The sequence below is a fragment of the Triticum urartu genome, chromosome 4A, assembly GCF_056163025.1.
Source record: "Triticum urartu cultivar PI428250 chromosome 4A, HENAU_Tu73, whole genome shotgun sequence".
In the NCBI taxonomy this organism is placed as follows: Eukaryota; Viridiplantae; Streptophyta; class Magnoliopsida; order Poales; family Poaceae; genus Triticum; species Triticum urartu.
Genome location: NC_141876.1, coordinates 555,298,382 through 555,310,191, shown reverse-complemented (window position 1 = coordinate 555,310,191; position 11,810 = coordinate 555,298,382). Strand labels below are relative to the sequence as shown.

Genomic DNA, 11,810 nt, shown 5'->3' with positions numbered 1-11,810 from the left:
AATGGGATCAAAGAAGAACAATCATGGTCAGGACCACGATTGCAAAGAATCAAAGAAAAATACCAGATGGATTATCACAAGAGTTTATTTTTTTTCGAGCAGCTTCCATGATAAGTTCTACATCGGGTCCATGGGCATGAACACAAAGTTCAAGGTCGACTCCCACTTCTTCAATGCATAACCTTTCATTCACTTCTCATTTTCAAAGAAGTTGTAGTGTTGAAAATTTATCTGACGAAGGCCAGTAGTGTATAACCCGCATAACTTCTGGGTTCACACAAATTATGGAAGGCATAGGTTCAACACATCGGGGCATCATAGGAACATATACCATAAACTTCAAGAGTAATTAACTCGAGCTTGAAAGCAGAGCATGGTTGACGAGGCAGATGATACAATTTACCAAAGGCATTATGTATCCGAGGAAAGACTCACAAGGTGATTGAATATGAAGGACTTTGTCGGATAATAATCCAATCAAGGGTCTCACGGACCGCAAAGAATCTGATGTGAGTATCGATGTTCAATCAGAATAAGAAATAATGCAAATGCATCGGACTATAGTACTATCCGGACAATTTCAAACCTTAAATACAAAGGAATTACAATTTCCATATTGGGAGATCAGAAACAGAGGCTCTGATCAAAAGACAAGTTGAATAGACATAGATAGACAATCAATCGAGGTTTGATCTGCCGAGACCCAGCTCATGTCTGGAGTGGAGTCTGAGCCAGAAGGATAAATGATTACCAGGGAAATAACTAATGAATGTGTGCATTCACGCACATGTCGAATCAATAGAATAAGAATGACAATCTCAAACAAGTTTAATGAATATTGTTAGACTTATGGAATTAACCATAATGCAAGATGATAAGGAAGAACAGGAGCAATAGGTTACTGAGGATTATCAGAAGATCAAATGGTATTTCGAAGACTTTGTGAAACATACGGACAATTGGGGACGAGCGGATACTCAATAAGTGTGAGGAATTATCCGTAGGGGTATTCATGTGGCAAAGAACTGCAAGGCAGTAGGCACAAGATATTCTCGTCTCAATAGAGAGAATTTTGGGGTATGTTGTAATAACAAGGTCAACTGGGAATAAAGTAGGAACAACAAGTGCATGTATTTATCCATAGGGATATTTCCATGGTAGGGAAATGAAAAAGTAACGGGCACAAAGTCTCGAGAGAACATCGGAGAGTATTTTCGAAAACCTTCGATGCACCAAGTAATCATCTGGAGTAAGGGGCTCTCCAGGTGGAAGTAGTTACGAGAACCTAAATTCGGCGTTAGTAAATTCACTTAACCCGAATAGAAGAGAAATTACAGTCCCAAAGTATAGGTCGAGGAATAAAAGATCCTAATACCACCCAGTTGGCAACGTGGGCCCGTAAGACACACATCCATGTTAGTAAAAAGTTTTGTAATGTCTAGAGTCGACTTCGGCCAAGGAGTGTGGAAGGGGGATTCCTACAGGCAGTCGGCTCTGATACCAACTTGTGACGCCCCCGATTTGACCATACACTAATCATACACGCAAACATATACGATCAAGATCAGGGACTCAGGGGAAGATATCACAACACAACTCTACAAATAAAATAAGTCATACAAGCATCATATTACAAGCCAGGGGCCTCGAGGGATCGAATACAAGAGCTCGATCATAGACGAGTCAGCGGAAGCAACAATATATGAGTATGGACATAAGTAAACAAGTTTGCCTTAAGAAGGCTAGCACAAACTGGGATACAGATAAAAAGAGGCGCATGCCTCCTGCCTAGGATCCTCCTAAACTACTCCTGGCCATCGCCAGCGGCCTGCACATAGTAGTAGGCACCTCCAGTGTAGTAGGAGTCGTCGTCGGCAGTGTCGTCTGGCTCCTGGACTCCATCATCTGTTCGCAGAAATCGAGTATAGAAAGGGGAAAAGAGGGAGCAAAGCAACCGTGAGTACTCATCCAAAGTACTCGCAAGCAAGGAGCTACACTACAAATGTATGCATTGGTATCAAATGGAAAAGGGGTATCATAAGTGGACTGAACTGCAGAATGCCAGAACAAGAGGGGGATAGCTAATCCTATCGAAGACTACGCTTCTGGTAACCTCCATCTTGCAGCAGAAGAGGAGAGTAGATGGTAAGTTCACCAAGTAACATCTCATATCATAATCCTAACCAATGATCCTCCCCTCGTCGCCCTATGAGAGAGCGATCACCGGTTGTATCTGGCACTTGGAAGGGTGTGTTTTATTAAGTATCCGGTTCTAGTTGTCATAAGGTCAAGGTACAACTCTAAGTCGTCCTGTTACCGAAGATCACGGCTATTCGAATAGATTAACTTCCCTGCAGGGGTGCACCACATTTCCCAACACGCTCGATCCCCTTTGTCCGGACACACTTTCCCGGGTCATGCCCGGCCTCGGAAGATCAACACGTAGCAGCCCTACCTAGGCATAACAGAGAGGTCAGCACGCCGGTCTAAATCCTATGGTGCAGGGGTCTGGGCCCATTGCACACCTGCACGTTGCGAGGGCGGCCGGAGAGCAGACCTAGCAACCTCCATTACAAAGGAAGTTGTGTTATGCGGTCCAACCCGGCGCCCGCCGCTCAGTCGCTGACGTCACGAAGGCTTCGGCTGATACCACAACGTCGAGTGCCCATAACTGTTCCCACGTAGTTGGTTAGTGCGTATAGGCTAATGGCTAGACTCAGATCAAATACCAAGATCTTGTTAAGCGTGTTATTTTGAAGTAACCGCGAACGCCGACCAGGGCCAGGCCCACCTCTCTCCTAGGTGGTCTCCGCCTGCCCTGTCGCTCCGCCTCAAAGGAACGGTCGGGTCCGTCGGGAACCTAGGCCCACCACTACCTGGGTGGAACGACCTGCCCCTTCAGCCCCCAACATCGGAATCACTCGCGGGTACTCAACGAGCCGACCCAACTTTAGCCACCACCTGCATAGTATGTATGTATATATAGTATATACCTGTGATCAACACCCGACATGATCACGTCCCGGTAGTATAGCATGGCAAAGTAACAAGAATGTAGGGCCACTAATGATAATCTAGCATCCTATACTAAGCATTTAGGATTGCAGGTAAGGTATCAACAATTGTAGCAACAGTGACAGGCTATGCATCAGAATAGGATTAACGGAAAGAAGTAACATGCTACACTACTCTAATGCAAGCATTAGAAAGAGAGTAGGCGATATCTGGTGATCAAGGGGGGGGGCTTGCCTGGTTGCTCTGGCAAGTAGGGGTCGGCAACAACGTAGTCGAACGGGGCACCAGCAGCGGCGTCAGTCTCGTAGTCTACCGGAGAGAAGAGGGGGAAGAAACAATGAATACAATGCAAACAGATGCATAACGATGCATGACATGTCAAGTAGCGGTGCTAGGTGTGCCCTAACACGGTATGAGGTGATACCGGTGAAGGGGGGAAACATCCGGGAAAATATCCCCGGTGTTTTGCGTTTCCGGACAGATGAATCGGAGGGGAAAGGTTGCGTGTTCGCTATGCTAGGGATGCGTGGCGGACGAACGGGCTGTGTATCCGGATTCGTCTCGTCGTTCTGAGCAACTTTCATGTATAAAAAAATGTCATCCGAGATACGGTTTATTTTATATTGAATTTCAAAGTTTAAATGATTTTCTAAATTTATTACTAATTCAAAATAAAAGGTGAAATTGCTATGTGCACCCAGCAGAGTGCACACAGCAGGGCCACCAGAGGCTGACCGTGGCCGCGTTGACCGGGTCAACTGTTGACCAGTTGACCGATCAACTAGGCAGAGGACCCACGTGTCAGTCTCTGTTAGTGTTAGCTAATTAACTAATTAGGTAATTAGACTAATTAAGTTTAACTTAATTAATTAATATAATGAACTAATTTTTAATTTCCTTTTTAAAAAAAACTTTAACAGGGGGGTATGGGGGCCCACTGTCATTGGCCCAAAACGCCAACTGGGCGGGGGTCGCTAGTGGGCGTAGGTGAACGGGCGCGGCCCAGCGAGCGTGGGCAGCGGAGCACCCGCAGGCGGGCCCAGGGTGGCCAAAGGCGGCCGCCGGCGGCAGCGGCAGCGACGCAGTGAGGGGGGCGCAGCGGGCGGAACCGGCGAGGGGCGGAGAGGGCGGCGCCGACCGCAGCAATCGCGGTAGCGGCGGTGGAGTGGGGGAGTGCGGCGAGGGGTGGCGTCGGCCGCGGTGGCCAGACGCAGCAACGGTGGCAGGGACGCGTAGGCGAGCGACGCGTGGCAGGGGACGGTGGCAGGGACGCGTAGGCGAGCGACGCGTGGCAGGGGACGGTGGCCAGCGGGCATCACGGCGGCGACGCCGGCGGCGGGAGCGCGTGAGGCAGGAAGCGGCGCGACGAGGAGGCAGCAGCGGCGGGGCAGCAAGCCGGGCCTAGGCGTGGCCCCAGCGGAGCGGCACGAGGCGGTGACTGCGTGAGCCAAGGCGAGGTGACGCGCTGCGGCGGGCGGGGGTCGTTGGGCAGAAGAGGCGGCTGTAGGGGAAGCAGTAGCGGCGGCGCGGTGAGCCGGGCCTGGGCGGCCACACGCGCAGGACGCGGGCGCGCGCGGGGGTCGGCTAGGCGCTGCGGGACGCGGTTAGGACGCGACAGGGGAGCCCGGGGCGCGGGCGACGGTTGGTGAGCGCGAGGTGGACGGCAGTGGCTTACGGCGGCCTACGGAATTGATTCGAGAGGGGGAGGAGGGGAATCGAACGGGGGCTCACTGTCGTTGCAGGGACGGCCGGAGGACGACTCGAGGTTGTCGGAGCCATCGACGGCGTGCGGCGGCCCGGGGAGGAAGACAGTGATGTTCGGGGTCGAAGTAGAGGCGGCGAGCTCGAGTTCGGGGCCGGGGAAGGTGTAGCGGGGCATGGCGGTGCTCGGGGACGCGTCGGAGGGCCCCAAGGACGGTGGCGGCCGCAGTTACTCCGGCTGCTCGGCCACGGACACACCCGTGGGCGGACGGATCTGAGGGGTAGAGAGCACGGGCGAGGGGGGAGAGGAATGGAGCAGCTAGGGTTCAGGCAGGGCCTCGGGGCAGGACTTGTAGGCGAGGGGGAGCCGCGGGGATAGTTGCACGTGGCTAGGCGCAGGCATGGACGGGGCGCGCGTGTCCACGACGCTCCTGGTGAGCAGTAGGAAGGAGGAGGTGGCAAGGTGGATTGGGCTCCCACTGTTGACGTAGAGCCCAGTCCACCAATAGTTTAGGTCTTTCTTATTTTTCTTTTCTGTTTCTTTTATTTCTTTCTTACCAGTAGTCGGCGGCGGCAGTGGACTCTTCCGTAAGAGGAGCTTTTCCCCTTTTAGGTGACTCGGCCTCCAAGTGTATGGAGGCCGCCCTCTTCTTACTTCCCCCCGCTGGGGATTCGTCTTCCTCCTCCTCCTCGTCCTCTTCGGAGGCAGAACGGACGTTGGAGCCTTCGGATATTGTGTCCGAAGTGCCGCGGTGACGAAGGCTGCCCCGGGTCTTTTTGGCCTCCTTCTCGGCCTTCTTCTTCGCCGCCTTGTACGGCGCCTGGACCAGCATCTTCGTCAGAAGTGGGCCGGCCGGTTCTTCGGGCAACGGGGCGGGACAGTGGATCCGCCCCGCCTTCTTCGTCCAGCCCTAGGGGAGTCGAGGAAAACACATTAAGCATTTCCCTTGGGTTATGCGGATAAAACGCGTAAAAACTTACCGAGCTTGCAGGGCGGGACAGTTGGTACCCGCGGTCCTCGGCCGAGTCCCTACAACGACCATGATTTGCCGGACTTGAAACGCACCTTCCAGATGTCTTTGTGCAAGGAGCCAAAGAGCTCTCGCAAGGTCTGGTGCTTGGCCGGATCAAATTCCCATAGATTGCAAGTCCGGTGCTGACAAGGCAGGATCCGGCGAACTAACATCACCTGGACTACATTGACAAGTTCGATGTTCTTGTCTTCCATATCTTTAACGCGCGTCTGGAGCACAGACAGTTCGTTGGATGAAGACCAGTTCGGGCCCTTCTTGGGCTAGGACGTAAGCCGCAGAGGGGCTCCAGATCGGAACTCTAGAGCAGCGGCCCATTCCGTGCCGCGCGGCTCAGTGATGTAAAACCACTCTTGTTGCCACTCTTTGACGGAATCATTAAAACTACCTGCTGGCCATGTGACGTTGGGCATCTTGCTCACCATAGCGCCCCCGCACTCGGCGTGCTCGCCACTCACCACCTTGGGCTTCACATTAAAGATCTTCAGCCACAAGCCAAAGTGTGGCGAGATGCGGAGAAAAGCCTCGCACACGACGATGAATGTCGAGATGTTGAGGAAGGAATTGGGGGACAGATCATGAAAATCGATCCCGTAATAATACATGATGCCGCGAACGAATGGGTGGAGGGGAAACCCTAGCCCGCGGACAAAATGAGGGAGGAATACAACCCTCTCTTGGGGTTCCGGAGTAGGAACGATCTGTCCCGTCGTCGGGAGACGGTGGCCGATTTTTTGGCCAGATACCAGGCCTCCCGAAGCTTTTTGATATGCTTCTCCTGGACGGTAGAGGCCATCCACTAGCCTCCTGCTCCGGATCCGGACATTTTCGGAAGGCCTTTGTGGGCGGAGAAGACGAACGCTCGGGCGCTGGAGCTCGGGCGAAGGGGAATGGATCGGGAAGAAGAAAGCGTGGGTGCGAAAGGGAGTCCTTATCCCCTTATAAAGGCAGCAGGGTTTCTGCGCCTCCCCACTTGCCTGGTAAACTCGCTTATTTCCCAGGCGCCGTGATTGATGGCGCGGTTGGGTTACCCACACCCGTATTAATGAGAATCCCGTGATAAGGGGACATGATCTCTACTTCGACAAGACGTGCCAAGAAAACTGCCTCGCAATATGCGCAGTAGCTGGTTGAGAAAAATAGTTCAAATAATGACCGGGCCATGGCATGATGTCACGTTATGAAAAGTCGTCAGCAGATTAGATTTGTGGAGATATTATACTCTCTACGGTGGTATGTGGAATTTGTTTTGCAGAGCCGGACACTATCCTTGTGTTCGAAATCTTCTATGGAGTATTCAGAGAAGGAACCCGCCTTGCAATGCCGAAGACAATCTGCGCGCCGGACTCATCGTCATTGAAGCCTGGTTCAGGGGCTACTGAGGGAGTCCTGGATTAGGGGGTCCTCGGACAGCCAGACTATATACATTGGCCGGACTGTTAGACTATGAAGATATCAGATTGAAGACTTCGTCCCGTGTCCGGGTGGGACTCTCCTTTGCGTGGAAGGCAAGCTTGGCAATTCGGATATGTAGATCTCCTCCCTTGTAACCGACTCTGTGTAACCCTAGCCCCCTCCGGTGTCTATATAAACCGGAGGGTTTAGTCCGTAGGACAACAACAATCATAATCATAGGCTAGCTTCTAGGGTTTAGCCTCTACGATCTCGTGGTAGATCAACTCTTGTAATACTCATATCGTCAAGATCAATCAAGCAGGAAGTAGGGTATTACCTCCATCGAGAGGGCCCGAACCTGGGTAAATATTGTGTCCCCCGCCTCCTGTTACCATCCGCCTTAGACACACAGTTCGGGACCCCCTACCCGAGATCCGCCGGTTTTGACACCGACAACGGTCATCACCGGGAGTGGGCCCGGTTGTCACTCCGGGGTTGCCGGATCATAACACGTAGTAGGTGACTATAACTTGCAATATCGGATCTAAAACATGGATATAATGATGATAACATAAACGGTTCAGATCCGAGTGCATGGCAACCGGGCCCAAAGTGACAAGCATTAAGCATAGCAAAGTCATAGCAACATCAATCTAAGAACATAGTGGATACTATGGATCAAGCCCTAACAAAACTAGCTCGATTACATGATGAATCTTATCCAACTCCTCACCGACCAGCGAGCCTACGAAGGAATTACTCACTCCCGGTGGGGAGCATCATGGAATTGGTGATGGAGAAGGGTTGGTGATGATGAAGAACGAAGATCCCCCTCTCCGGGGCCCCAAACGGACTCCAGATCTGCTCTCCCGAGGAAGAACAGGGCTTGGCGGTGGCTCCGTCTCGTGGATCGTGATAATTTTTCTCCCTGATTTTTTTCTGGAAAAATAGGATTTTATAGCGTTGGTTTCAGGGTCTGCGGGGCCACCAGGTGGGGACAACCCACTTGGGCGCGCCAGGAGAGGGGGGCACGCCCTGGTGGGTTGTGCCCACCCAGGGGCCCCTCTCCGGTAGGTCTTGGCTCCAGAAATTTTTATATATTATATAAAAATTCCTCGCGAAGTTTCGTTCTATTCCGAGAACTTTTATTTCTGCACAAAAACAACATCATGGTAGTTCGGCTGAAAACAGCATCAGTCCAGGGTTAGTTTCATTCAAATCATGCAAATTAGAGTTCAAAACAAGAGGAAAAGCGTTAGGAAAAGTAGATACGTTGGAGACGTATCAGACACCTTCCACGAGAATGACTACAACGTTTGACTCACAACTCCAAATGATGTGAGGGTTTTGCATTGGAAAGTTAATTTGATGTAGCTTCTGTTGATGTACCCCTATATCCCCGTCTCTCCACCACATGGGTGTGGCACACCAAAACATCAAAGGTAAAAACTGACAACATCAGCTTCACTTGAAACTTGTTTCCTCCAAACTTGTTCCTCCAAACCGGTTGCTTCAAGAGCTCATAGGTTGTTGGGTTTCTTCCATGTGATACCTAAGTTCAACCAACAATAATGGGATGAAATCATAGCTGTGTCATCAAGGTTACAAGGTAAACTTAAGTTAGCGTTCACCTGGCCACTTATTAGTTTGCGCGACTTCTTGTGATTGGACCTATAATTGTTGGAGACTTGTCGATGGTTGTGGTGTGCTCATCACAAAATGACAGATGTTTGGTTTCATGTTCGCCTCAACCCATCTTCAGCATAAATTTGAATCGGGTTTGCGTCCGCGTGGGCATGCCTTGTATACTCGCGGCGCCCTCCCATCTCTGTGTGGAACACAACCTCCACTTCTGCCTTTTCTCTCCCAAAACCCTCCATCCTAGAGCCATGTATGACACGCACCCACCCTCGTCCCCGTCACGGCCACTAGAGCTGTAGCCCTGAAGAAGCTGAAGAAAAAGGTCACTCCAAAGCAGAGAGTGCCGAGATGTCAAAGTGAGCCAACCGGAGAAGGAAGGACAAGGCAGAAGAAGAAACCGCCGCCGTCTCCGCCGCTCAGGCACGGGTCGCCATTGCAGACACCGAGGTTATCGCTGCAAAATCCGTGCAAAACTGCCCTCCTCTTGCTAGGGATCGGTCAGACCCTTCTCATAGCCACCACCGCAACGGCCAACACGGGCTCGACGGTGGCCCGCCTGCCCAAGCTTCTGGAGTCGCCTTCGGGAGCCCGCACTCATCGGCGTGATCATCTTATATTTGTTTCTTTTTCACGAACTATGAGGCCGGGGTATGTGCGGGGCTCGCGTGATTCTTTTGGTGTAATGTTGTATGACGACATGTCATATGATACTATGCAATTTTACTGAATATATTTGCTATGTTTTATTGAATTATGCCAAATCTTGATTATTAAAAAATAGATAGAGATGACCAACCCGTTGTGGCTACGGAAGGGCTGACATGGATTGGACGCCTGTCCGTTTGGGCGTTTAGTCACCCAAAGGGATAAAAATGGAGCAAATCTTATGTCTGGTTGGGACGGACCGTTGGAGACTTGGAGTTGCCCTTACCACCTCCTCTATCTAGCAGTCACACTAACTTTTTCTTACCATGCTCAGCTATAATCAACTGCTTAATCTTTTTTAACATGTGGCATTACTGGAAGAGCAAAAAGATCCAGTGAGTCTAAAAGTAACCATTTTGTTTGTTTTGCCAATCTCAATGCTGGTTGTCCTGCACGCGAGCATAGGGTTATGCTTGCGCGACAGAAAAGGTGGCAGAGTCTATTCCCTTAATTCCCGGGTAATCTTGGAAAGTCTCCGTTCTCTGTAAACTAACTTGGATCTATGCGCGCTAGCAACAATTTTTTTAGGGAAGGCCATCATGGCTAGCTTTATTAGTCACACATCAAAGATACATCGTCTATGAGCTTACTAACTAGGCAATCTGGTGGCTCATTAGTCCAAACACTAGAAAATTGATTACAAAAACTGTAATTAGCTAGCACATGCGCCGCTTGATTAGCCGAACGATAACAATGCTTAAATTTGACCTCCCCCATGGTTAAACCAATATCAACACACTCTGCAAAGATAGCCGCCGCTGCATCCCACCATCTTGTTTGCCAAGTACAAAAGTTTATTACTTCTTGGGAATCATATTCTGCCACCACCCTCTGGAACCCCAAATTTCTTGCCAAATTTAATCTGTCTTTCATAGCCATAGCCTCGGTGGTAACGACACCCGCCGCATAAGGAATATAATTACACTTGGCGGCTAGGAAAGTACCTTTCTCATCTCTTAAGATCACTGTTGTTGCACCCCACCTACATCTGCGAAATATGCTGCATCAACATTTAGTTTAGTGAACTTTGGCTCCGACCTGACCCATCTGTGATCTACAATAGCTGAGTTTTTTATGAAAGCATTATGATAATTATTGGTAATGGCCAAAACTGACAAATGCCACCTATGGGAATGGCTCACTGTGAGTTATTTGACGGCGAGTCCACCAAAGGAACCAGCATCCAACAACTACTATAGGCTTGATGTCCAGGCTTGGTAGAATGGGAAGCGGCGAGTCGGGAAGCAACAAGATATGTTCCATGATCACCGAACCTGAGCGGTCGACCTCGCTCGCCGAAAAAATGAATTCACTCAAGCCTAATCGCCTCGAGAGACCTTGAGCATGTATACATTGAAAGAAAAGGTGACGAATATCTTCAGAGTTCTGATGGAAAATTGGACATGCCCCAACTGCACCCGTGTGCCGGTTGGTGAGTATGCCTTTTAGGGGTAGGATTCCATGAAGTAGCCGCCAACAAAAGATCGAAGTTTTGCGTGGAATAGTGAGCTTCCATTGTGCTGACCAGGCCGCCGGAATCGCAGAACCTCCTGGAGGAGAGAAGTCATTTGCCTAGGACCTAAAAGTATGCATCCATTGCACATGATAAGCTGATTGAACTGAGAATAATCCTCTCCTATCTAGATGCCAAGCAATAAAATCCTCGAAAGCATTGTGATTTAATGGAATTTGCAAGATTCTACGAGCGTCAACTGGACTGAAGATCATCCTTATAACTCTTTCATCCCAGGTACAGGAATTTGGATCAATAAGCTCGCCGACCTTGGTTAACAAGGCTTGGCCACGGGGAGTAATGACCTTTCTGTTTGGACTAGACAGAACCCAAGGGTCACTCCAGATATTTATTTCCTCCCCTGAGCCAATCCTCCAAATATATCCTCTTTTTAACAACTCAAGTCCTTTCATGATACTCTGCCATGTAAATGAATCTCCATTTTTTAAGCTTGCCTGAATTAAACTCCCATTTGGATAATACTTTGCTTTCAATACCTTTGCACATAGAGAATCGAGATTTGTGATAAGACTCCAACATTGTTTGGCCAACATAGCAAGATTAAAAGAGTAAAGATCTCTGAAACCCATGCCTCCTTTACTCTTAGGGTAGCAAAGTTTCCACCAAGAATACCAGTGCATCTTTTTATGCTCTTCATCGTCACCCCACCAAAATTGGGCGATAACGTCCGTGATCTCCTTGCCTATTCCTTTTGGCAAGCAAAATACAGACATGGCAAAAACAGGGATAGCTTGAGCAACAACTTTTAACAGAATTTCTTTACCTCCAATAGATAACTGTTTCTCCAT

The 11,810-nt window shown here is 49.9% G+C and overlaps 1 long non-coding RNA gene across 1 annotated transcript; it reads right to left on the bottom strand.

The window, feature by feature from the left end:
* Positions 1–1,150: 1,150 nt before the first annotated feature.
* Positions 1,151–5,010, bottom strand: LOC147976581 (uncharacterized). Its single transcript, XR_015602155.1, has 2 exons — positions 4,747–5,010; positions 1,151–1,905 (listed from the first exon to the last, which is right to left on the bottom strand). It is a non-coding gene; the product is annotated as an uncharacterized LOC147976581 (long non-coding RNA).
* Positions 5,011–11,810: the final 6,800 nt, after the last annotated feature.